Raw genomic sequence first — 27,095 nt, forward strand, 5'->3', positions numbered from 1 at the left:
TTTTATTTCCCTCCTGCCCTCCCCCATTTGTTCAACTCATCCCAGTTTTTGTAAAAGTACATTAATCCAAAGTTTTGCTATCACTGAAAAGTCAGATCACGGCCTTGTCCAAAGCCATTTCAAAACAAAATATGTCATTAAGGTTGTACAAATGTTTGAAAAGAAACACAGAGCTAATGTTAAAAAAATTACCTCCTCTCTGCTGCATATATGAATTATAGCAGTATGGTCTGCTGTTATCAAGAAAAGGACTGTGTCCATTCATGTTTGAGTTGTGCCTAGCACAATGGTGCTGTGATCCTGATTGGGGCCTTCTGACACTAACTACAATAAAAAAAAATAATAATAACCTGGATTCTCCCCTTCTGATGTCTATCAGAAACCAATATTGTGAAGGTGAGTACGTTATTGCTGGGGGGATGGGAGTGAAGGTTGGGGAGGTTGTCTGGGGCTCATAAATTCAGGAAAGTTGTTCTCTGGCCTGTATTTGGAGTGTGAAGTCTCTGACCATTATTGGGAAGATAAATGGAGAAGAGTATGGTGTCTGGCCCGTCACAGAATGGTGACTTGAGCCATGGTTTAGTCTGGAATAAATATAGAGAGTAATATATGAGCTACCCATACCAAGAGGATGGATGAGGGTCAGGATTCCAGTCCCTGATCTGAACCACTAGTGCAGAGGTGGCCAAACTGTGGCCCGTGGGACCCTCCTGCCCAGCCCCTGAGCTCCTGGCCCGGCAGGTCTACCCCCGGCCCCTCCCCTGCTGTTCCCCCTCCCCTGCAGCCTCAGCGTGCCGCGCCGCTGGCGCAGATGCGCTGGGCGGCCGGGCAACACCGCTGCAGAGCCATGGCTTGAGCCGGTGCTCTGTGCTGCGCGGTGGCGTGGCTGGCTCCAGCCGGGCAGCATGGCTGTAGCGCTGCCAGCCACTGGTGCTCCAGGTAGCACAGTAAGGGGGCAGGGAGCAGGTGGGGTTGGATAGTGGGAAGGGGTGTGGATAGGGGTCGGGGCGGTCAGAGGGCGGGAAACGGGGGTGGTGTTGAATGGCTGCAGGGGCCCCGGGGAGGGGGCAGTCAGGAAGAGCTTTCCGTGGGGTTGTAGGGGAGTCTTGGCTTATACTTTATTAAAATAGATGAGGAAAAATGCCAAGGGAAAAGGGGTCAGGATTTACCCTATTTGTAGATTTCTTGGTGAAATATTTCTACACTTTGTGATGTATAGGTTTTTTTGAACGGTAATGATCTAAATTCCTGTCTTTCAAACACTTGATTTTAAATCTGATTTTAAATTTTCTAACTTTACATTTTTTGCTTAATAAATTAAATGCTCTAATAGCATTCTTATCAATTAATAGTATAGTTGCTACCTTTACTTAATTTTAACAAAACTTTTGGTTGATTTACTTAACTTTAAAAAAATATTTTTATACTGCTGGTGTGTGAAAACTTGCAGTATGTTAGGTGGAGTTGCTACAATTTGGAGCAAAGAGAAACCCAGTGCAAGAACTACTCCAGTGTTTATAAATTCAGCAGGAGACTGTGTTGCTTATAAAAACTGCTTTGGACGAGAGATTCCTACATTGGAGCTCTACCACATCCAGACCCCCAGGTCTATACTAGTCCATCTAAGTTTTTATATGTGCTCATTGCCCTAACAGCAGTATTTGAGTTCCGTGTGCGAGGCCTTCCCTCTCCTTCCCACTTGTTGGGGCCTTATCTGTCTTCAGCCCATCTATTCCGTGCTAGACTCTCTCTCTCCTTTTCACTCAGAGCTCTTCTAGACTTCTCCTCCCCATATATAGCCCTATATTCCCTCTCGTAAGTCATAGCTTACAGATCTTGTTGTGGCCGTACCACCCCCTGTGTAAATTATTATATGTTCATAGGGCCTCAGGGAATTCCCAAGGTTCACAAAAGATTTATCAAATAACAGAAAACCCCAACCATCTCAAAAGTACTCAGACACCATTCCTTCGTAGAGAAAAAGAAGATAATTGTACAGAGTGTATTTCTGATTTTCCAACCTCTCTTATCTCAAAAATGTCATGAAAGATTACTTCCAGACTGTTGGGAATATTTTGCTAGCTTGGCAGCTGGTAGTGTGGGAAGCTAAGATGTTTAGGTTTTTAGGATGGGTTAATTAGGCTTTGAGCTTTGTTTTGAGAAGTTGGCCTTGGCTAGTTCTATGAAGTCACAGCTGCGGGTGTGTTAATTTTGTTAACCAATTAGCAACTGCTTGCTTGCCTGCTTCAAGAGTATAAAGATGTATGCTGGAGAGAAATAAATGACTTTGCTGCCAATCAAACTGACTGAAGAGCTTTGTTCATATACGCCTGCGATGCAACAAATGGTGACCCCGACGTGATTCGTATCGAATGAGGATAGTGTTGGTGGCCTGAACTGAAAAGAAGAAAAGGAGGCGCACCTGAGCTCAGTGTCGAGCGGCTAGGAGCCGCAGGGCGTCCGAAAAGAGGGGCGCACCTGAGCTCAGTGTCGAGCGGCGGCCGCAGGGCGTCCGAAAAGAAGGGCGCACCTGAGTCTCAGTGTCGAGCGGCTAGGAGCCGCAGGGCGTCCGAAAAGAGGGGCGCACCTGAGCTCAGTGTCGAGCGGCAAGCCGCAGGGCGTCTGAAAAGGGAGGCACACCCCAGCCCAGAGGTGAGCAGCTAACATCAATTCAACATGGGAACCGCTGCATCAGCGGAAGAAAGGACGGTGCATGAATATCTGATGCGCATCGCGGAGCGGCAGGGAGAGAAGCTCCCCTCTGATACGTTATCCCGTCTGCTGCGGTGGGGACGGAGAAGGGGACTTTCTGTTCAACCAAGTACAATTTTTGATAAAACTGTTTGGGAGCGGCTAGGCTCCGAGCTTTGTAAGTCGGTGGCTCAGGGCGATAAGGAGGCCTTCTCCCTGAGTCCAGTATGGAATAAGGCGAAGGAGATAGTAGAAACTCTCGTGGCCGAGGCAGGAGTGCAGGTGGCCCTTTCTGAGCTCTGCCGCCCAACGCCCGGAATGCCTTCTGTGTTGCCGGTTGGAGCCAGAGAGTTTTTCGGTGGTGAGGACACGGTGATACCTTTGGCTTCCAACCCCTACCCTATGGATGATGTTGCCCCTGCTACGGCTCCACTACCCTCCAATGTGGCTATTGGCCCCGACATGATTGATCCTGCTACGGTCCCGTTACCCCCCGATACACCCGAGCCTATGGAGACAGCCTTGCCGTATGCGCCCCCTCCAAAGCCATGCCGTGTCCACGGGACCTGGGGGTGCCACGATTGCGGGGGAACGAAGGGGGCTCAGGTGGAACATGTGCCATCAAAGCCATATCCCGATTTGACTACGTTTACTCAGTTTACTCAGTCTGATGCCTTCTATAAGGAGATGGAGCGCCAGGGTCGACAGCTGCAGCATATGTGTGACAAGTTGGACCAGTTGCACGGTTCTCCACCTGGATCATCGCGGTCGCATCTTCACGAGTGCTTTCATCCGACTCGCCCTTCCGCCCCGCCTGGCCCCGGGGACCCTCCAACTGGGGACCCTCCGGATCCGGTACAGCGCTGGCATGGGGTTTTAAGAGAAGCCATCCTTGAAGGTCTAACACCTGAGGCCTTTCCGGTGATTACGCCAGACCCTCGACACCCTAATCATAGACGGTGGGCCCCTTTGGACTGGAAGTTGATCCGTGAGGCACAGAAATCGATCATGGCTTATGGACTAGATAATCCGTATGTACAGTCTATCATTGAACAGGTATTTGCTGGCCAAGCAATGTGTCCGTACGATGCGATTAAGCTAGCTGACATGTTTCTTACACCTACACAGAAACTGTTGTGGAAAGATGATTGGGCTAAGAGAGTTGACTTGGCTGTTGTCCGCAATTTGGATTTACCGGATGATGATCCTCGGCGCGTGGCCACTGCTGATATGTTTTTGGGAGCCGGTCGCTTTGTTGACCCGCATTTGCAAGCCCGCCTCGATCCCCGGATCCTGCAGCAGTCGCAGGAACTGGCTTTGGCTGCCTTTAAAGCGGTGCCCCAGATGGGAAAGCCGAGCCCTCCCTACGCTAAAATTATGCAAGGCCCATCGGAATCGTATTCCACCTTTTTGGATCGCCTTCGAGAGGCTATTGATAGATCTCCTAATCTGACGCCAGAGGCCAGAACTGCAGTTGGACTTGATCTTGCAACCCAGAATGCAAATCTCACTTGCCGCCGTATATTAGCCACCTTGCCCAAGACTGCGACCCTGATGGAAATGATTGAGGCATGTGGTAGGGCCGCTATGCTTGAGGAGACGGATAAGGCAGCAATTCATGCTAAGGCACAGGCCTCTGCACTGGCCGTGGCGTTACAACCCCTGCTCGGGCGACAGCGGGGGGCTAGAAAACCGACCCGGCCAGCCGGCCCCTGTTTTGGTTGCGGAAAACCCGGACATTTCCGGCGGGACTGCCCTATGCAAAATGAGCAGCGGGCCTCTGATGTGTTACCTGAAGCTGCAACTGGCGCTTGCACACAATGTGATAAGTTTGGACATCGCGCCGCCGACTGTTGGGCGCGTTACACGAAGGATGGAACACCGCTGCCGGGAAACGGATCACGGGGCGCCCCTCGGAGGAGCGCGATGACACAAGTGCCTCCACCCGCCAACCCGGCTGCCTGGAACACCTCACCGGAGCAACCCGTGGCAGTGCCGGAGTGGATTTGGCCACAGCGACAGATGTAGTTTTACAGACTGACGAGGTTCAAGTTCTTCCTTCCAACACCGATGGCCCATTAGGATTTGGATTGAGTGCCCTTTTGATTGGCCGTTCGTCAACATCGAAACAAGGTATTTTTGTTTTGCCTGGCCTTATTGATGCCGACCATACGGGGAATATTGGGATAATGGTACGCGCCCTTTGTCCCCCTGTGACTATAACTGCTGGTACACGTCTTGCTCAGTTAATACCTTTCGAGGGATGTGTGCCCCGATCGACCCCGATTGACCGCGGGTCTCGAGGGTTTGGATCCACTGGCCCTCCCCAACCTGCCTTTGCTATGGACATCACTTTGCGCAAGCCCACCCGAACTGCTCGGCTTCAGGGATCCGATGGGCGGCAGATCACACAGGACGCTTTTATTGGGGATGCAATGCAGAGTGGGGTAACTGAGGCACCTGTGACGACAGAGGTAGAAGATACTGTGTTTACCTTGGAATCAGAGCCCACTGAAGCGGTTGCAGCTGAGGCCCCCATGCAGAATGATGTAGGAGATGCACCATCTAACCTAGTATCAGAATGCCCAGGGGCAGTTGTAAATGGGGCCCCTCTACAGCGCGACATGTGTCCTCAAGAACTGCCTGTGTGTGGAAAGGGAGACGAAGAGGAGCAAGAGAATTTAGCTGTGCAGCTGGCAGATACTGGCTCACCCATTTTTAGAACTGAAAGCTCTGGGGCTCAAAAAACATTTGTGCCTGTTACAGCTGCAGCAATTGAAGAACAAATCATTGCAGAAACTGTAACATCTATGGAAACCTCAGCTGAAACTTTAAAGCCTTTAGAAGCAGTGCCTGGAGGACTATTTCCTGAACTAGTCCAAGATATTGGACTAGTTCAGGAAATAGTTTTCCAGGCACTGCTCATTCGGGATTTGAGGCTGCAAACAGTAGGACTGAAGAAACTGCAACAGTGTCAGTATTAGAGATGACTGCTGCAATGGTGGATGGAATGACTGAGAAAGCAACAAGATGTACACACCCTGAGCCCCTGGAGGACAACTGCTTGTTAGCTGTGCCAGGATCCCGTTTGTTTGATCCTCCCTGAATGATTTAGTTGATTGAGATAATTTTTGCTTTGCCTGAATGTATAGGAATTTCCCCCGTAGAACTTGAACCAGGATGGTGGTGGAACAGAAGAAAAAACACTCACATCATTGATATTGCCAATGTCTAGAAATTCCTGACTAAAAGGGCATTGAGAACTGACCCTGGTAAAGAAGCAAGGAATTGCACACTGGCAGGAAAAAATTTTGGACTCCTGCTAAAAACTGTGGTATTGATTGGATTTTGGGGTTTATTTTACAGGCTGCGCCCTGTGTTGTGGAATTTTTTTTAGCATGTATTGCCCTCCCTAATTGGATTGTAAATGATATTACCCCCCCATTACTAACCCCTGTTTTTTAGAGCCTAATTGTTTTTTGTTTTTAAAGTTTGAGAAAACTCAGCCAAAAGGTTTGTTGAGTATTCTCAAAGGGGGGGGAGTTTATGGTGTTATTTAGGCATAAATTTAGGTAATTTGGGAGAATGGCTTTGAATTTATGTGACCCAAAATACCTTTATGTAAAGTGCTTTTGTTAGCCTTTAGTTGTTCACAGAAGATACCAGAAGGGTAGGGGCTAGTTAAGAAGTATACCCTCCTAGCTAAATTGATAGTGGGATAAGTTGGTGTCCATAAAAGAAACGGTTTAGCAAGAGGAAACATGGATCGGGCCCAGGCAGGCACGCAATAGATAGAGAACTTGAAGAGGAAAAAAGGATCGGGCCCAGGCGGCGGGCAACAGACAACAAGCTTGGAAAACTGGTTGATAACCTTGAGGGTGTAGTTGATAGAAAAGGTAATTAACTACAAGCGAGTAATGTTAGGCAGAGTAAAAAGTTAACTCTGTGGTTGCTAAAGGGAATAATAGCTGAATTTTGTAAAAATGCTGAGAGAGAAAAGTTTTTGGTGTTTTGAAATTTTTGTAAATACATGTAGGCAAAGAAATTAGTTTGTAATTGTTTGGCTATGAATAATTTTGTTGCATTAGCTGAAGAATGTATATAGTGCTATGTAATTGTAATTGTATTAGGCTAAGGGCATATAAGTGGTGATTTTTTTTTAGTGTTTAAAAGTAGAAGTTAATAGTAAGAACCCTTAAGCTGTAAATAGCTTTGAATTTAGAAGTAAGCCAGGATGCAATTGTATTACTGTAAATAATTTAATTGATGAAGTAATTCCCCTGTTTTGCCTGAAATTAATAGAGTATTTGTATATTTTAAGTAATGAAGATTGATGCCAGCTGCATAGCATTTTATATACCATGCATTTATTTATAGAGTTAAATTTATGTTATGTGTCTTATGTTTTGTTTTGTGGTGTTTGTTTGTTTGTTTTTCTGGCCAGAATTGTTTTTTTGCGTTTTATGTGGTTTATGTTGTGTTTTTTCTAGGACCCCCCCTCCCTCAGTGTCAGTTTGATCGCCTGACATCTGAGGGATGATTTGGTAATAGAAGTTTGCCACAAGTTGGTGTGCTATAGAGAAGGGGGGAATCCTGTAGAATTTACACCATTTATTTGTTGTGCTTTGTTTTTGTTTGGTGGTGTTGGGGTTATGTTAAGAATTGCATGGTTATATAGGTTGGCTTTATAAAGTTTTAATTTTGGCTTGTGATAGATTGTGGTGTTATGCTGTAATAAGTTGGAAATGTTTTGCTTATGTTTTTATTCCTTTTTTCTTTCCCTCCTTTTTGATTTTGGGTAGAGGGGGGAGGTGTTGGGAATATTTTGCTAGCTTGGCAGCTGGTATTGTGGGAAGCTAAGATGTTTAGGTTTTTAGGATGGGTTAATTAGGCTTTGAGCTTTGTTTTGAGAAGTTGGCCTTGGCTAGTTCTATGAAGTCACAGCTGCGGGTGTGTTAATTTTGTTAACCAATTAGCAACTGCTTGCTTGCCTGCTTCAAGAGTATAAAGATGTATGCTGGAGAGAAATAAATGACTTTGCTGCCAATCAAACTGACTGAAGAGCTTTGTTCATATACGCCTGCAATGCAACACCAGACTTCTTCAAAATACACAATTCTGGCAGATATGAATTCATATGCATAAGAAATTTAAGGACAATTGGGTTTGGTTCACTCAATTTACTGTGGAGGAACAGGTGGTCATAGTCCACTTTCTAACAGAGCTACACATAACCATAATAATGAAGAGACTGCTGTCTTTCTATAATCTATATAATAAAATTCCCGGATTGTCACTGTATTTGTCACTCTGAAGCCTAGAATGCCCATTGAGTCAGTGTGAATCAATGGAAGCAGCTACAAGCATTGTTCAGAGCTCTTTTTGTTCAGAATCACTAGGTTGGATCATCACTGGATTTCATGGTCAATTACCTTTCAGTTTTTAAGTTCAGTCATTTTGACTTTATGAATTGTATGCCAGCATAGGTAGGCGTTCAGCTACTGTAAAGCATGTATCTATGCCATGCCAAGAGTCCAGACCATTGTCACATCAGAGGTAACTCAACCTATCACCACTTTACAGCTACCTGAACAGCACCTACCCTTCAGTACCTGTGTTCCAGTTATGATTACTATTCCATGTTTCTGTTGTCCCTATAATATCCGATTTCACTTCCTGCACCAATAGTTCTTGTTCCTCCATTTTGTTATGCAGGCTTCTTGCATTGATGTACCACATCTTATTTGTTTCTGCTTGGCTTCATGCAGATTCCTCACCTAATTTAGGTAGTCATTTTACTGCCATCATCACCTACCTGATTGTTACTGTCAGTGGTACTGGCTCTATCTTTCCTTTTGTTGTCCATTCTCCTACCCTCTGTTCCTTTCTCCATTGCTGTACTCCTTTTACTTGATTTTCCTTCCACTCAATATTAGAATCAGGTGTGAAGATTACATGACCATCTCCCCCAAAGTCTTAGTTTAAAGCTCTTTTAATCAGTTGTGCTAACCTCCACCCCATAAGTCTATTTCCCTCTCTACTCAGGTACAGTCCATCTCATTAGAACCATCCTCTGTTTGTGAATGCCTCCCAATGGTTGAATATTCCAAAACCCTCCTTATAGCACTATTGTTTGAGCCATTTGCTGATCATCATAATCTTGTCTTGCCTTTTGTTCTTTTCCTCTAGGGACAGGTATAATCCCATTGAAGATCACCTGAACCTCCATTTCTTTAATTGTCTTCCCCAGCCTAGCATAGTCTTTCTTAATGCATTCCAGGGAGAATCTAGCAGTATCATTTGTTCCATCATGAAGGACAATGAGTGGATTCTTTCCTGCTCCCATTAGGATCCTCTTCAGCCTCATGTCCACATCCTGTATCTGTAATATTGTTCTAGTTTTTTAATCAAAATGTTGTGCAGTAGCAAGTAAAACACTTTACAGAAGTTTAATTATATTATGTCAACAACCATCAACCAAACTTCACATCTTTTTTTTGATGAGAGTACAAGTTAGTTTCACAAGATCTATATTCTATAAGCCCATGTTGATTTACATGAAATACATTACTCTCCTTTTAATTCTTTATTAATCAAGTCCCATATTGGACACTCCATTATCCTGCCTGGGATTAATGTCAGGCCTATGAGTACCTGGGTCATCCCATTTACCCTTTTTAAAAATTGGCACAGTGTTAGCTTGCTCCAAGACTTATTCAAATTCAACATTAATGGTCCAGCAATGCAAGTTATCCGGACCTGCTGATTTTAAAAAGTCTAACTTTATTAGCTTCTGTTTAACATCCCCTGGAGATACTAGTGGAATAGAAAGAGTGTTATCACCATATGATGAGACTACAGAATTTATTTCCCCCCCAAATACAGAACAGATATTTATTGAACACTTCCACCTTTTCTGTATTATTATTGATAATTCTTCCATTTTCATCTAGTAATGGACAAGTAACATTGTCAGGATTCTTTTTGTTCCTAATATATTTAAGAAACTCTTTATTATCCTAACTCTGCTGGCCATAGATTTCTCTTTGAGTCCCTTTGCTTCCCTTATCAATTTTCTACAATTCCTAACTTCTGATTTATATTCATTACTATCAACTTCCCCTTTTTTCCATTTGTTATATGTTGTGATTTTTTTATAGCTGCTTTCACTTCCCCTCTAAACCAGGTCATTTTTTCAGTGAGTACCATCACCTTCCTTGATTGTGGAATTGTGGCTTTTTGGGCATATAGTAAAGAGTTCTTAAATACTTCCCAATTATCAATCACATTTTCCTGATTAAATTCTTCCTCCCAGTTGCTATGGCTCATAATTGTTTTCAGCTTTGTGAAATTGGCCCTGCTAAAGCACTACGTGTATATATTACTGTTCTGAGCTTTATTCTGCGTGCACATTATAAATGTGATCAAGTCATAATCACTTGTGCCTAAGTGACCATTAATTTTTACTTCTGTGATCTGTTTCTCTTTATCTGTTAAGACAAGATCTAATAATAGAGATCCAATAGGAGACACACCAGTGCCAAATACAGCGGTAATATAACCTTCTTACTCCTACTTGATATTTCCATTAATATAGCCACGTGTCACATTAGCCCTTTTCACTGCAGCATTGCTCTGGGAGCTATGTTCAGCTGATTATCCATCATGACCCCCAAGTCCTTGTGAGAGTCACTGTTTCTCAGAATAGAGTCCCCCATTCTGTAAGTAAGGCATATGTTCTTTGTTCCTCGAAGTATGACTTTAATTTTAATATGGCTAAATGAAAAGTTAAAAATATTGTTTGTTTGCACTCAGCTTATCAAATGATCCAGGTCACTCTGTAGCATTTCTGTCAGTCTTCATTATTTACCACTCCCGCAATATTTGTGTTATTTGCAAACATTACCAATGATGATTTTATATCTTCATGCAGGTCAATGCTAAAAATGTTAAATAGTGTAGGGCTGTGGGCTGCGTTTCACAGACTGGTAAGAATCTATAATTTTTACCAAACCCAAAAGCAGTTCAGACACATGGGTAATTGGTCATGCACAACATTCACTTGAAAAAAGTCACAATGACTGTCAGTACAGAATTAATCATTATTTTGTAATGTACATGATAAGCTGCATCTGCAACATGGGACATGATGCAAATATTATATGAGCATGATGGATTATAACTGGTGCTGTATCTTAAGGGTGAGAAGAACACAGTTTCCCTCAACATTTTGACCTGGTAGCTTCAAGAATTTAGTATTGTTTCCTCTGATTTGCAGGGGCTATTCCTGTTTACTTGTATAGAGCTTTGGAAAATGCATATTTATAAACACCAGCACCACATTTCTCTCAATTGATTGCTTCATACTTTCTAGAAACTAAGTATCTCAAATCAATGTCCACCGATGGGTTCTAGTTGGGAGTGGATATGTGACAGAAAAACTTCATCAGTGTATTCCTGTAACATCTTAATTGTGCCAAGTGATAGCATCTGCACAGAACTGTTGCCCCAGCTCATATTTTCATGTCAAAAATCAGTAGGAGCAGTGGAACTTCAGTGATGATTAATTGTTTGTTGTCTAGAAGTCTTATAAGGTCTATCTGTGTACATTCATGTGTTTTATTCCTATGGGATACTTATTGTAGAAATGCCTGATTCTCATGCTTGAAGAATTCTTCCAGATTGATTGAGCATGTTTGGCATGTGATGTCTGATGTGCTGAAGATATTGTAGTCATGCTGAAGAGCTGCATGTGAGGATCTTCTTTGATGAATAATTCCCCTGAACAAAGGAAACTTGTTTTCTTTTTTTGGTTCTCTGATAGGTTCAAAGCAAGCATCACATCTTTCTGTTATGATATAAATAGCTTCCCAATAGGGGTCCATTAGGAGCTGAGCAGGGCAGCTTTGCTCCATGCAGTCCTCTGACTGACCTCCTCTCTGGTGGATGCCTCTTATCTCCCTTTGTTAGTGCCAAATTCACGGCAAACAGGGAAAGGAGACCAGGGGACATGCCATGGTAGGGCACATCTATCTTGTAAGTGGGTTTACAGTTTGCACTTGTTCATGTACTTTTGGTTTGGAGGTTTTTTTCCTTTAAGGTTCTGTTGTTACTGGTGTTTTGGTGTGGTACTGGCAGCTGACCTGCCTGCCAATAGGTGAATGTTGCACTTTTCTAATACATGTTTATAAATAGAGTTTTCTTGATGAAATAAAAAATGTATTATCAGTGCTTTGCATCATACAATGTGTATTTGAAATAATAAAGGGAAACACATGATATGGGACAATAAGAATTACTATGCAAACATTCTTCTTCTGTACAGTTAGCTAAATCAATCCATACTTCAGTCGCTTCCTTACATTGATCCATGCTGTGAATCAGTATCCCTCTACCCCCCATTTGATAAGTGGTCATGTCAATCATAAGTACATTGCATGGCAATCAGTCACCCCCACAAGCACATTCATAAAGGTACTATTCTTCCTTTTCCATTGGGCCATGCAAGTCCATAATATGGGAGCACAACACATCCTTGACTTCTGTTGCCCAGGTGTATCAAGCTTCAGCTGTGGCTGGTGCACTTTCTGGCTCAGTGTACTGATTCAGCAGCCTCTCACTGTCATAGGTCCATTCAGGAAGTAATGGCTTACCTCTGGCTTCACAAAGGTTGTGAAGAGCACAGCAAGCCCTAGTAATGCGGACAGCATTCATGACACTCTAATCCAAATTGGTCTGTAGACATTTTCAGTGGGATTTCAGTCTGCCAAAAGCACATTCAACAACCATTCTATGTCTGCTGAGAGTGTAATTAAACTTTCTTTTGCCAGGTCCTCAGAAATCAGGGTACAGTTTCATAAGCCAAAAGCAAAAGAGGGTACATGAGGTCTCCCAGAATATCAAAGGGAACAGTAACTCTGTTTATGACAATATCATTTGGTGGGAATAGTATCCCAGCCTGTCCATGAATATAGACTCCTGACCAGTGAAAAACCCTGGCATCATGGACTTTTATGTCTGCCACCTTGGGGTAAACCACACCCCCAATTGCCTCAGAAACTTCCATCAGCACTTCACCCCTAGCTGATTTTCCAAACCCAACCTGGTTGGTAATGGACCAGTAGCAGTCTGGGGTAGCCAGCTTACAGATTGTTATGGCAACCTGCTTCTGGACCAGCAAGGCCTCTCTGATGCATGTGTAAGCAGAGTCAGGATGAGATCTACCCTGACATCTGGTGGTACATTATGAGGAGTGGGCAAAGGAATTTTAGGAATGTGCATTTGCATTGGTAAACCCACTCCACTTAGCATAACACACAGCAGCATGGGATGGTTATTTTCACACTGTGGAATCCCCAATTTCTTGGTTATTGGGGCAGGAAGGAGAAAAAAGTGCTGTTACCTTAATTATGTGAATGAGGAACTATGAGACTGCTTTATGACAGAAATGACTCAACCTATATTAAATAGTACTTGCTAGACAAGGGACATGGGTTACAAAACCCAGTGAAGGGAGAGAGGCTGGGGACTGGTGTGTGTACCTGATGGTATGGGCCCCTTTTGAGGGCCTGGAACACCAATTGCACTTCCTCCTCTCTCCACTGTTAAAGAGCAGAGCTAATTTTGAATCCTTTAGGAGTCCATCTGGAGGCTGCTGATCTGAATTCATATTGGGCCCAGGTGGCACTGGGGCTCAAGTTGAAACGACTAAGAGCTGAAATCACTAAAAGAGCTAAGCTTTCTGAGCTGAGACACTGAGTAGGGGAGCCTGAAGATCGATCACTAAGCAGCTGGCAGAGCAGAGCAGTCTGCAGCACGTTGGCGCAGCCCGTGGAACAGTGAGCAGTGTGGAGCGGTTCGCGGGGACGGCTGATGCGGTTCACAGGTTGGCTGGAGGAGCGGCACAGCTGATGGAGTGGAGCCAGTCGTGGTGAAGGCTGCAGCAGAACTCCACGGAGAAGCGGGGCAGTCGGCCCTGGCCCACGTAAGGTGTCCTTTAACACCCTATGTGTGCCCCCCCCCATTTCCACCCAGGCTGCGGGGGGTGAAACTCTGCAGATAAACTTTTGAACTCTGGGGTGGCACTGACCAGAGACAGAGACTCTTGGGTTGTTGGACTTTGGGGTGATTGGACTTAAGACCCTAAGGGGGGAAAGGACAGTGCCAAATGTACTTGGAAGTGGGGTTTTTTTTTGCTTATGGTTTGTGTATAGTCCTGTTTGTGGTGTCTCTCCAACGTGATGCCACATTGTTTCCCTCCTTTATTAAAAGGATTTTGCTACACTTGGACTCTGTGCTTGCGAGTGGGGAAGTATTGCCTCCTAGAGGCGCCCGGGGGGGAGGTGGTAGGTAATTGTCCCAGGTCACTGGGTGGGGGCTCGAGCCGGTTTTGCATTGTGTTATTGAAACGGAACCCCTGGATACTGAACCCGGCCCTTGTTGCTGCCAACTCAGAGGGGCAGAAGGGTTACACATGTATCTTTACCCTGGAGGCTTGGGACAAGCTGCTCACAAAGCTCCAGAAATGTAGCTTGCTTTCTTCATGTGAAAGTTCTGGACCCACTGCTGGTCATCCCAGGTCTGCATGACAATGTGATCCCACTGGTCTGTGCTTGTGGCCCTGTGCCAGAAGTGCCAGTCTGCACAGGGGGGCATCAGCAGCTAAACTGAGTGTCATGAGCAGCATCAGCCAGTTTGAGTCTGCCACATCTCTGTCATCGCCTACCTCTTTCTTCTCCTTTTCCTGCTCAATCATAAGCTCTGTTGGGTGCCTTTAGTGAGTCAGGAAACGCTGCTGCAATGTCCACCAGTGCCTCATGGAAGCTCTGCTCATTTCCTGACGTGGGAGTGAAAGAGCCAGCAAGAAAAGCTCTTCAAAAAGTGCCTCCTCCATGTTGCTGGCTCCGATAGCTGCGAGTGCACACACCAGAAAGTCTGCTTAGCAGGATGTGTTGTCAGGCTGTTCAAACTTCCTGTAGTGGGCAGGGTGGACTGTCAAGTTTTCCCACAGTGCACCACAGTCAAAGGGCTAGAGCAGCCACATTTCAGGAAGATGCTAGGGAGTCTGGGATATGTTTGGTTTGACTCAGATCTGTGTGCTACAGCATTGATGGCAGATCCCCAGGTTTGATCCTGGTTTAGAAAATTCTTACCGTAGGGTGAACAATCAGTGTAGATGCTCAAGCCCTGGGGTCGCTAACCGGGATCAGGTGATTCAAGTCCCACTAATCCTGGGCTTACATTGCAGTGTAGACATACCATTAGTGCCATCTAGGCCACTTGGCCTTCCCTAGTCATACAGGGGACTAGCTGCAGGGTCCAGGCTCCTGTGTCCCAGCCTGCACCCAAAGCCACCCTCTCAAAGATACCCAGGAATATATTGGGGTCATCCATAGCAGCCCATCTTCCAGGGTCCAGTCCCTGTGCCCAACTGCCATTCCCTACCAAGGGACTCACTATCCTTTGCAGTAACTGCTGCTGAACATTCTCTTACTCTTTGATGACGCCCTGCAGATTCTTTTGCTGCTGTGCCTACCAGGCAAGCAATGCCTGCCTCTCCAGGTGGTGTGACTGCTGGAAACCTTACAGAGTCTTGTGCATCTCCTCTTGTTTTTTCACTAGCCTTTGCAGGGTCTCCACCAGTGTCAAGGCCATTGAACCCTCCTGCTGGCTATGACCCCAGACAAACCAGCCTTGTCTGACAAGGCATCATCCCGCTCCTGTCTCTTTTCTAGCCACAGACTGCTCAGAGACCTTCTGGTCAAACACCTTGTGCAATTTATTTTTAGTGTCCTCTGCACCACCCTTACAGACTTGTGCAGCTCTGTATTTACAATGGCACACACTTAGCCAAGGAGCGGGGGAGACCGAAAGTATCTTCCCCCTTTGAGATCTTTCCTGGCTCCGACACTGAAAAGCCTGTCAATCTCTCTCCTCCCACCACCCCTCTTTGGTAATGGGCTAATTAGCTTTTGGGGCTTTCCTCAGACCATTCCAATCTATACCTTAGGCACAGCTTCCCCCTCAGGGATGACTCCTGGGCAATGTAATTGATGATTTAGTGATCAGAGTGCTGGTACAGCTGCGGTTGGCCAGCACTCTCACAATTGCTGAAGTCACTGAACCCACAAATTAAATGAACAACATGGTAGCCATTGAGAAGTCATGCAAGCTTTGCTTTTGCATAGACCCAAGCAATTGAAATCGAGTACTAAAAAGAGCTCAGTACAAATGCCTGCAATTGAACAAATCATGAGATCAGCTTCATATGCCTTCCAGAAAGAGCCAGGGAAGCATATCTAAAATTGAACAAAAACAAGATAAAATTGTGATGGACTGCAGTATCAGACATGGGAAAACTTGCTCACCTCCCAAGGGCTACAACCTTGGGATAGACAATACTATTATCTTATTGTTGTGATAGACAATAGTATTATTTGAGATCATGCTCCTAGAGGGAGGCTATTGTACAATCCACTAAAAAAGAGAAAAAACAAGGAAAGAACTCGATATTATACGATACACTAGTGCAGAACACATAGGTAGTGACACTGAGTAAAAGAGAGATTCTGGAATATGTAAAATGAGATGATACAGTACAATCTTAAAATAGAAAACAGGCTGTAATTTATGGAGATTGCTTTAAATAGCTAGCAATTTAAAGAATAAATTGTGAATTGGCTTCCTTGAAAGAAAGAAACAAAAAGAATGGCTACTCTACATAAGGATACAAAAAGCCAAGAGCAATACAGAATATTAATAAATGTAAGGGGAAAATTCAATTTTCTGCTGACTGAAGAGCCAAAGTCACAGTAAAGCTAATCAAAAGATTCTGCTTTAGAAAGTTCAATAAACCTGATAAGATTTTGTCTTATCCTATGGGTTCATGGGAAAGCTATTTGTCTAATTAAAAACCAAGGAAGGTATGACAAAAAATCCAATAGCTATTATACCAGCTTTCAGGATTTGAATACTAATTTATATGCATCACAATGTGTAAATCCCTCAGAACAGCTAGAGAAAAACAAAAACACCTTTATTTTTGGAAGAAGATACAGTTAGTTTAGATGAACCAGTGTCTGGAGCTTGAAACAAAAAGTCCAGAACGAGACTGCTAATAAAAAAGAAAAAGCAAACTTTTTAGAAGAAATCAATAATTTTATCGAGTAGGGTCTGTACAAAAATACAAGGGAAGGGTAAGTTCCCAGAAACTGTGCAGCATGCTATCACCACACCATTACACAAGAAGTAAAAACCAACAGTTGACTGAGGGCCAATTTCCCTTCTGAATGTACACATTAAAAATGTTGCCAATGTACTGCCAACAATATTAGAGGCAGTAGTTAAACAACTGATAGATTCATAAAGACCAGACATATTTAATCTCTGGAAAACAGTACTCAGACAATCTCTGGTGTGCATTAAATTGCATCTCCTCAGCTTGGATAAAGAAACAGAAATTTGCTCTGAGTGGCCTTTTCTGAGGGCTTTCTTGAACTATATATTGATTTGGTCTGACAATTAGAAAACAAATATTTTATACTTACCCCCAAAATATAATATATTATTATAATAATGGGCTCCATTAATAAAGAAATACTCATTAAAAGAGGAAGAAGACAGGGATGTTCACTTTTACCAATTTATTTACCCTAAAAATAGAACCACTTGCAGAGAAAGTTAGTGGTAATGGGAATTTATAGGACATACAAATGAAACCAGAGAGCATAAAATAGCCCTTTATGCTGGTGATATATTTAAATGTTTTACACACCCCATATCCTTAATAACTGTATTTTTACAGAAACTAGGTAATTTTAGCCATATATTGGGTTACAAAGTGAATATTCAAAAGACAAAACTACTGTATTAATGAGGAATGAAACTGAATCAGGTCAAAATTTCCTGTCAGTTCTCTCAGACATCTATGGAAATAAAATATTTAGGAATAACTGATTGAATAAATTCACTCTAGAAAACAAATTTTCCTCCTCTTATTAAAATTTCAGGAAGAAGCTAGAATGTGAAATAAACTTTATAAAATTTGTTAGGTAAGTGATAGGTATGTATAATCTGGTTTATGTGTGATCTTTACTAGTGTGATGTTGCACTCCATTTGATTTTTATGAAAATATGCTAATGAGTGTGAATATAATGTAACTGGAATAGGCTTCATGCAAAAGGTCTCTTGTAAGATATCATTACAAAGCTTATAATCTACTGAGTGTGGCCATCCTATTAGTATAAATGTATCACTGTTGTATTTGAAACTAGAAATATGAAATATAACTCTGAGGTCCTATTGTAATTATGCAAAGTGTGTGCCATTAATAGTGGTTTGGAATCTTGATGGCTCCCATCAACTAGGACAATTGGTTGTAAATGGCTCTGTTTACTTGCAAGCTTTCCTGTGAGTCAGGCCAGGAAGAATGTAGCATTGGGGGTCTCACAGGACATGTGACCATGTCACCTGGTACTGGACTCCATATTAAACCTGGTGCTTTTCCATTTAGAAGGAGGGGTGGGAACCCAGAGAGACAAAAGATTCCCGCCTTGTGCCAAAGCTATATAAGGGTGTGGAACAGAACAAAGGAGGCTGCAGTCATGAAAAATCCCCTACCTACCACCTGAGCTGGAACAAGGACTGTACCAGAGGAAAGAATTAGGCCCAGACTAGGAAAGAGTCCAGTCTGTGAAAGAAGCTTACTGGAACATGTCTGAGGGTGAGATTTTATCTGTAATCAGTTTCTTAATGTATTAAGCTTAGACTTGCCTGTTTTGTTTCATTTTGCTTGGTAACTTACTTTGTTCTGTCTGTTATTACTTGGAACCATTTAAATCCTACTTTTTATGTTTAATAAAATCACTTTTGCTTATAAATTAACCCAGAGTAAGTAAGTAATTCCTGGGGGAGCAAACAGCTGTGCATATCTCTCTATTAGTGTTATAGAGGGCAGACAATTTATGAGTTTACCCTGTATAAGCTTTATACAGAGTAAAACTGATTTATTTGACGTTTGGATCCCATTGGGAGCTGGGTATCAGGGTGCTAGAGACAGGAGCACTTTCTAAGCCATTTTCAGTTAAGTCTGCAGCTTTGTGGGTGCGGGTCAGACCCTGGGTCTGTGTTGCAGCAGATTAGCCTATCTGGCTCAACAAGGCAGGGTTCTGAAGTCCCAAGCTGGCAGGGAAAACGGGCTCAGAGATAGTCTCAGCACATTAAGTGGCAATCCCAAGGAAGTCTGTGTGACCCAAACTGCCACAACTGGTTTTACATGTTCCTAGTAAAAATACCAAAGATAATCTTGGAAAAATTAGAAAAAAATGCAAGTAGGGTTTTATGGACCTTTAAGTCAAAAGGAAATATTTACAGTTGTCTTCCATGCAGGGAGGAACTGGATTTCCAAACTATAAACAATATTATTGGACAAAGTTCAGAATAGCAGTCTGAAATAAAAATTAAAATAATTTACCCTAGATCCAAATGGAGACTGATTTAACTAAAACCAAATCTCCCTTTGCTATACTATGGACAAAGAATAGGGAGCCTATTCTTAAGGGGCAGTCTTTAATTATGGCAATACTAAGGCATAAGTAATTGAGAAAGTGTTCTTACAGAAAATGGATTGTTATATTATAACTTATTTCAGAGTAGAGAATTTATATCACTGTCCAGTATCAAACAGATGGGGTAGAGGGGTATTCATGATTTTCCTTTATGCCTATATTTCCAGATGTATAGCTTTCTAATAGAAAAAAAATAAAAAGCTCAAGACATCATGGACTTAGTTTTGTTTTGGGGTTCTCAGTGGAAAAAAGTTGCAAAGAGAATTTATTAAAGCTTACATAGTTTGAACAAAAATAATAAAATAAGCCATAAAGATAAATAGAAAAAAACATTCCACTAACCAAATAGAAAAGGAAGAATGAAACTAAATAATATTGTACACAAAAAAGAGTGCCTTATGCCTGTAATTTGATTACAGTATTAACTCCTATTCTGTTAGACTCCTTTCAGTTTATGGGCCATAAAATTATTGCTTCATACACTGTGTTGGTGAAACCAGTACAATGCAAAGGGAACAGAAAATGTGGAATTGGGATCTGTTCCAAAATTCAAACATAATGATAGAAAATAGTGTTACAAAAATATTATTAGTATTGAGTTCTCCCTGCAAGAAATAATCTTAGAAATAGATAATACTGAAGTAGCAAATGCTAAAACATAAATGGTTGTGAAAATGTTGTTTTGTGCATAGTGGATGTTGGAAATGGAACATTGGTCCTATTAATTTCCAAATAAATGGAAGAACTTTAAAGCTGTGCAGTTTTCTTTATTGAATTACATGACAAATATTCTTACATATTAGTAGAATAAGATATAAAATTATTTCATAATGATTTTCAAGTTTATCAAGTGCATGTTAGGTATTTAATGTGGGCCATTGAATATTTGGTTTTATGTTTGATATTTTTCACTTTTTTTATTTTGTTTTTAGCTCTAACAATTACAGAGCAGGTGTGTTATAAATAGGCTTGGCAGGATTTGAGTTAAATCATTAGACATCTGTAAATGTCACTTTGACCTGACACACAGAAATAGACAAAAACAAATCCATTGATAAGAGTCAATAAGTGCAGCCTCCTCCACATATAGTGTCCCCCAGGGATCTAGTGTCACTGGTCGCACAGGGAGCCCTCTGAAGCCCTGCTGTCATTGCCCTCATTCACCCACTGGCCAGGGGTAAAAGGGCTGTCTCTGGGCATGAGCCATTCAGCAGTGGTGTGGCCAGTGGCTGGTCCTCCTCATTGCAGCCCTGGCTGGGGGTCTCTGCACCACTGGCCAGCACTACAGTCTACTCCACACCTTGCACCTAGGTGTCTCGGGCCCCTTGACCACACTGGGAGCCCACTGTAGTCTCACTCTCAGCACAGCCCTAACCCTAAGCCCAGCCCCCCCTTATTTTCCCACAACTGTGAACATTGAAATAGATAAAATTAGGGGGAAAATGCTTAAAAACCATAATTTTGGACAACTGAGAAAATTAAAATAGATACAAATAGAAGAATAATACTTAAAAGTAAAAATTGCTCCCTGTCAAAACTACAAAAATAAATAATTCTTGCCAAGCCAAGTTACAAAGAAATAAAAGGTGAAGTTCAGTCATTATACATCAGGAGTCGGCAACTTTTCAGAAGTGGTGTGCCGAGTCTTCATTTATTCACTCTAATTTAAGGTTTTGCGTGCCAGTAATATATTTAAACATTTTTAGAAGGTCTCTTTCTATGTCTATAATGTATAACTAAGCTATTGTTGTATGTAAAGTAAATAAGGTTTTTAAAATGTTTAAGAAGCTTAATTTAAAATTAAATTAAAATGCAGAGCAACTAAGGCTCTGTAACGGAACAGCTGACATAAATGCTGACATAAATATGACAGACATAAAAATGCGTATCAGTTAAATTATCATGTTGCAGATGTTGTAGGACAGCATTGGGAGTGAAGGCATATTCAGGCCTGAGTCTATTCTGAGAATATGTCAGAGCTCAGCATAAGCAGTGTTGCACATGTTTAAGAAATTGCAAAGTAATCATGGTTAGTGTTGTGTATGTGTAGGAGAAACATAGGTTAATTATTTTTGTGAGGACAACTGAAGATACAAGCAATTACAGGGCTGAAAAAGCTGTTTGAGTTAGCACAAAACTTGTACTGACGGAGTGGGAAATTGATAGGAAAACAAGAAGCCAATACATATTCATAAGAAAAGAAAACAAAAGTTATAAATAGACATGATAGGTAGAGCCTTTCTTGGGGGTCACACAGGCAGTTTCAGATGCTTTCCCCCTTTCAAAGGTCTTTTTGGGTTTTGGTAAGCCTTTGTGGGTGGCAGAGGCTTGTCAGCTTTCCCTCTAAGTTACTCTGTAACAAGAGTCAGCTCCTTCCAAGGCACAGCAGCTTTCCTCCTGGATGCTGCCCCTTTCCGTGACCATATCTCCTTTTTCACCTTTCTTCATCCAGCTGGAGCAGGCTCTGCAGGTATGTTTATTTGGTAGAGACTGAGCCCAGAGGAACTCATTAGTCTTCTCCTGATTGGGATGGAGGTATGCCTCATCACACTCAGCCTAATAAAGGGAAGCTAAAGCTGACTGGTCCTGGAAGTGTATGTGGTGGTGTTCCAGTGAGCTTCCCATGTATAAGTAACTGATCATTGCTTGCTTTAGTGTTTTTCCTTAGTAAAGATTTGTTACCCTGATCTGCTGAGTGGTGATTCTCAGTCTGCATAATTTGGGTGGCCTAGTACAAAAAACTGCCATCAATTATAAAAGTCAGCTGATATATGTGTATAGGGTAGAGATTGCTTCATGCAGTGAATGCACAAACTGGAAAATGTATAACATAATTAAAGGCAAGGTTGTCCATTAACTTTGTTAAAGGAAACATTGTCCAGTAACAAAACTGAGGGTTACTGTGTAACTCCCATGAGATACCAATCAGTGACCTCAAGTGCACTTTCATCTTTCTCTGTAGCATCTAGATACTTGACATGAATCTGCTGAAGAATGTACAAACTAGCATTGACAATAAATATGTAGGATGTTCAAATAAGAGGAGGTGTTTGAAGGAAGAAATCCGTTGTGCCTGTTGCTGTGTCAGCTTAACCTATGGAGCCGTGCAGCCATTATCTTTCGGTCAGCCACCAAGAGTCTTGAATACTGCCATCTCTTAATGCAGGCCATCCAGCAGAATCCCAAGGGCCTTGGCATGGCCAAATACTGAAATCCTCACTCATGCAAAGCTCATTGACCAGTGAATCATAGAAGTGTAGGACTAGAAGCGGCCTCAGTAGGTCTTCTATCTCAGTCCCCTGCACTTAAGGCAGGACTAAATAATAACTAGACCATCCCTGACAGGAGTTTGTCTAACCTGTTCTTAAAAATCTCCAAAGATGGAGATTCTACAACCTCCCTAGACAATTTGTTTCAGTGCTTAACTATCCTGACAGGAACCTCCCTTGCTGCAATTTAAGCCCATTGCTTCGTGTCCTTGCCTCAGAGGTTAAGGAGAACAATTTTTCACCCTCCTCCTTGTAACAACCTTTTCTGAACTTGAAAACTGTTATCATGTCCACCTTAAGGCTTTGTCTACACTGCTTATCTTACAGTGGCACAGCAGTGCATCTGTAAGGTAGGCAGTGTAGCCACTACTTGTCTACAAGAGAGAGCTCTTCTGCCAACAAATAAAACCACCCTCAATGAGGAGTGGTAGCTTTGTTGGCGGGAGAGCATATCCCGCCGACAAAGCACTGTCCGCACTAGCGCTTTTCGATGGTAAAACTTTTGTCGGTTGGAGTGTGGGGTTTTTTCACACCCCTGACTGACAAAATTTTACTGATGAAAAATTAGGGTTGGAAGGGACCTCAAGAGATCATCTAGTCCAACTCCCTGCTCAAAGCAGGACAATCCCCAAATGACCCCCTCAAGGATTGAACTCATAACCCTGGGTTTAGCAGGCCAATGCTCAAACCACTGAGCTATTCCTCCCCCCGGTAGGCATAGCCTCAGTCTTCTCTTCTCCAGACTAAACAAACCCAGGTTTTCAATCTTTGCTCCTAGGTCATGTTTTCTAGACCTTTAATCATTTTGTTGCTCTCCTCTGGACTTTCTCAAACTTGTCCACATCTTTCCTGAAATGTGGCACCAAGAACTGTACACAGTTCTCCAGTTGAGGCCTTATAAGAGCTAATCCACTTTTCTGTTTCAAAGACTGGCTGGTCCATTGTGAGGACTGGAAGCTGACTTGGGGTCAGGTGCTGCATAGGACATTGACAACATAGTGTCACCAGGGGCGGCTCTAGACATTTCGCCGCCCCAAGCAGGGTGGCATGCCGCTGGTCCCGCGGCTCCACCGAAGCCTGCGGGAGGTCCACCGGAGCCACGGGACCAGCGGACCCTCAGCAGGCAGGCCTGCGGGAGGTCCACCGGAGCCGCCTGCCGCCCTCCCGGTGACCGGCAGAGCGCCCCCTGCGGCATGCCGCCCCAAGCACACACTTGGCATGCTGGGGTCTGGAGCTGCCCCTGAGTGTCACAGTTCAGGGCAACTGCACCTGTATTTCCAGTTTGTGGTCTAGCAAAGGCATCCACTCTAGGCTCTTGATTCCTCAGCTATCCCTTCTCTTGGGTGGAGATCTGCGTCTTTCTCCCTCCTGACTGGGTTTTTCCAGGATGCACAATTCTCTGTCTATGCTGTGAGTTCCCTAGCAGGTCAGACTGCCTAAGCAAGCCTGCTTTGCTTTCTCCTAAGAGACTATAAACTGTGTAATTGCCCACAGTTACAAGTTTCCACTCACCTCTTTCCAAACAAGCATGTTTATTCTTAAAGTGAAAACATTACAGGGAAAACATTTTAAAAACAATAAAAGAACCTACATGCATGCTAGTAAGCTTACCAGTGATCACCCCAACCCCTTAACTGCAGAAGGGGCTCTGGTAGAGGATCAGTCCTTCAAAACTTTTAAGGATTGAGATCCACCTTGGACAGAATGTCCTGTCTGTTTTCTGGATCAGAAGGAAGACCCTGAATCAGTTTAAAGTCAGGTTGTTTTTCCAAAAGTCAGTTTTTTGTCTGTTGATCTCTGGAGAATCCAGTTCGAACTAGTATTTGTGATCCTCTCTGGAGGGGTTATAACCTGAATAAATTTGCCTAATCACGCTTCATTGTTCTTAATTCCTAGAGATCTTGGCCCACAATGATACATAAACTTTATACAGTACCATCTCCTAAAGGTACTGCAGGAAATTGCCATATCTGTCACACAAAATATGGTTGATCATTGTGAGTGAGAACTTCAGATGTTCTTAATGAATTCTGTTAGCCAGTTAATGATCAGAGGCTGACTGACTGGCTTGCTTCTTATTATCACAAAACTTATACCAGGTTGTTTCATGAGCTATGAGGACAGCATCAGTAGCTGACTCTTCACCCAGTCTTGATAAGTTTTTTTTTTTTTTTTAAGTTTATCTGCAACCCACTTCATCAACACATACGTGATTTTCAGCCAAGGACGTGTACCCAGCATTAACTTCTCTGGTGTTGCATTTCACTGGGACATTGTGTATCTTAAATCACCTTTAGACAGAGCACGCTAGTCAGTAGGACAGGCTGCTATTGCTGCAGTAGAGATAAGAACATGATGTGTAAGGTTAGACACCTAGCACTTCACTTTGGCAATACAAAAAAAAGACCTTCATTAATATAGACTTGTATACAGGGCCCTTTTAAGGATTTCTGATTAGCTCTGACTAATTTTGGGCTTGCTCAAGTAGAAAATAAGTAGTCAGTGGTTCGGGAACAGGGATGTTTTGTTTGTGCCAGGATATTTCTCGATTAAATATATTTTAAAAATCAAATGTTAATTATTCCTAGTATTAAGCAAATGTTTATGTAAAACATTAATTTATTGGTTTAAGTACAAATGTGTATGGTCCTTTTAGCTTAAAATTTCGCCTTTCCTGTAGAAAGGGACAGAATTATTTTTATAGGAATTCAATGTTTTTCAGTGGAATTCACCCTGCAGAGCAGGAAGCCCCCCATTAGGTGGAATTTAAGAATCCAGGATTGCTCACAGCTACTGGCATTAGTAATATTAAAAGGGAAAATGGCATGTCAGCGGCCTTACCTTTACAATAGAAACAGGATTGGTCAGTTCTTGTCATTCGATAGCATGAGGGGCCAGTTTTAAAATCTATACTTTTTTTTTTAGAGTAGTATAAGCTTCTAACGGTATTTTAACGGGTTGGCAGTAGAAAGATTTGAAGATGGGTAAAAATAAAAAAAAATCACTATGGATATAGTTGCATTGATGAAGTAAGTTTCATGCTTTTTCACTAAAAGTGAATTCTCCACCATTCCATTGAGTTCTTCTGGGTGCATGGCATTAGATGGCAAATGCACTCTGCTTTTCTAAGAAGTATTAAATAAATTAGATTAAGTACTTTGTGACAGTAAACTAACTCTCATTTCTTTTTTCTTAGTTAAAAATCTTTAGCTAGTTTATTATAGCATTGGCTACAAGTGTCTCTGGTGTGAGGTCTAAAGTGCAGTTGACCTCGGGTAAGTGACTGGTTCTTTGTGACTGGGAGTAACCTAAATATTGTTGTGATTTTTGGTGCAAGGGACTACCACAAAGGCAAGTTTGCCTGGGTGGCAAGATAGATCGGAGTACCCAAGGGGACTGTGTGTGATTCCATGGTTAGGCTGCTATAGTGTTAAAGGAGTTCACACTTGTTACTTGGTTGGTGAAATCTAAGTATAGAACTCACAACCAGTTTGTGGTTTGTGCCCTGCTTCTTGACTGTCTGCCCTGAGTTTGGCACTCACGCTCTTGAGCTTCTCCAGACAGCTTGACAGTGCTTATAAATTCTGTGGGTTTAATTCTGTTCTCAGGTTTTACACTGGTGTGACACAATTGACTTAAATTGAGTTATCCAAGATGCACATTAGTGTTCTGAGTGCAGAACTGAGGTGTTTCCCTTCATGATGGCTGTGGACTAATGACCAAATTTTAGTGTGGGATGAGCACGCAGGGCTCATATTGACCTCAATGGAAGCTGTATATGTGCATCAATGGACAGAATTTGGATCACAACTCTTCTTCTCCACCTGGAGAATGGAGTTAATAAACTGTTAAAAAAACCCAAACACCTAAATAAGTGCTCTGCTCTTAGATTAATGCAATTCTGTGCACAGATTGTCACTGTCTTTTCTCTCACTGGGCCCCAGAATGTCATTTCTAGGACTTTCCTGATCACCACCGGTTTTAAGAGTCAGGCTACATCTGTGCTGGAGGAGCTAGCATGTTTAAAGGTTGTCAAACAAAGCAGCACTCTCCCGCTGCAAACCAGCACTGAAAATGATCGTTCCACTGATGGAGTGAACCAGGTTCACCTAGACATGTAGCACAGTTGGCAACTGTTTTAAAGTCTGAGGAGGGAAGGAAGTCTGCCATTTATGACACTCAATGTCAAACAAAGGTGTGTCTATTGTAGGCTTGAGGGTACTCCCAAATCTACATTTCTGTAGCATAACCAATATACTGCTGCTAGGTCTCTCATTCAAACTCTTTTCATCACCAAAAAAATAAAGTTTAGTATTTACGGTTTTTTGGTTTATAGTTGGAAGAATGTTGTACATTTTTCACTTCCTTAAAAAGGGGGGTTAACAACAGTCACTGGAAACAGGTTATTACAAGAGCAGTAAAGATTGATTTTACTCTTTCTCCCTTTGAAGCTACCCAGTCAAATGTTCACTGCACCGTGTTTTCTAAAAATGAGCAATTTACTAGTGGAGTGATTGGAAAGACAAGCAGGAACAGTAATTTTAGTTCTCATAAAACTTGTGGAGTAGT

General features: G+C 42.6%; 1 protein-coding gene across 5 annotated transcripts in view; it reads left to right on the forward strand.

Annotated features, from left to right (window-relative positions):
• SLC22A16 (solute carrier family 22 member 16) overlaps positions 1 to 27,095 on the forward strand; it is a 58,074-nt gene that overhangs the window by 1,613 nt on the left and 29,366 nt on the right. The gene's annotated exons all lie outside the window — the stretch shown is intronic.

This window comes from Mauremys reevesii, linkage group 3, assembly GCF_016161935.1.
Source record: "Mauremys reevesii isolate NIE-2019 linkage group 3, ASM1616193v1, whole genome shotgun sequence".
Taxonomy (NCBI): domain Eukaryota; kingdom Metazoa; phylum Chordata; order Testudines; family Geoemydidae; genus Mauremys; species Mauremys reevesii.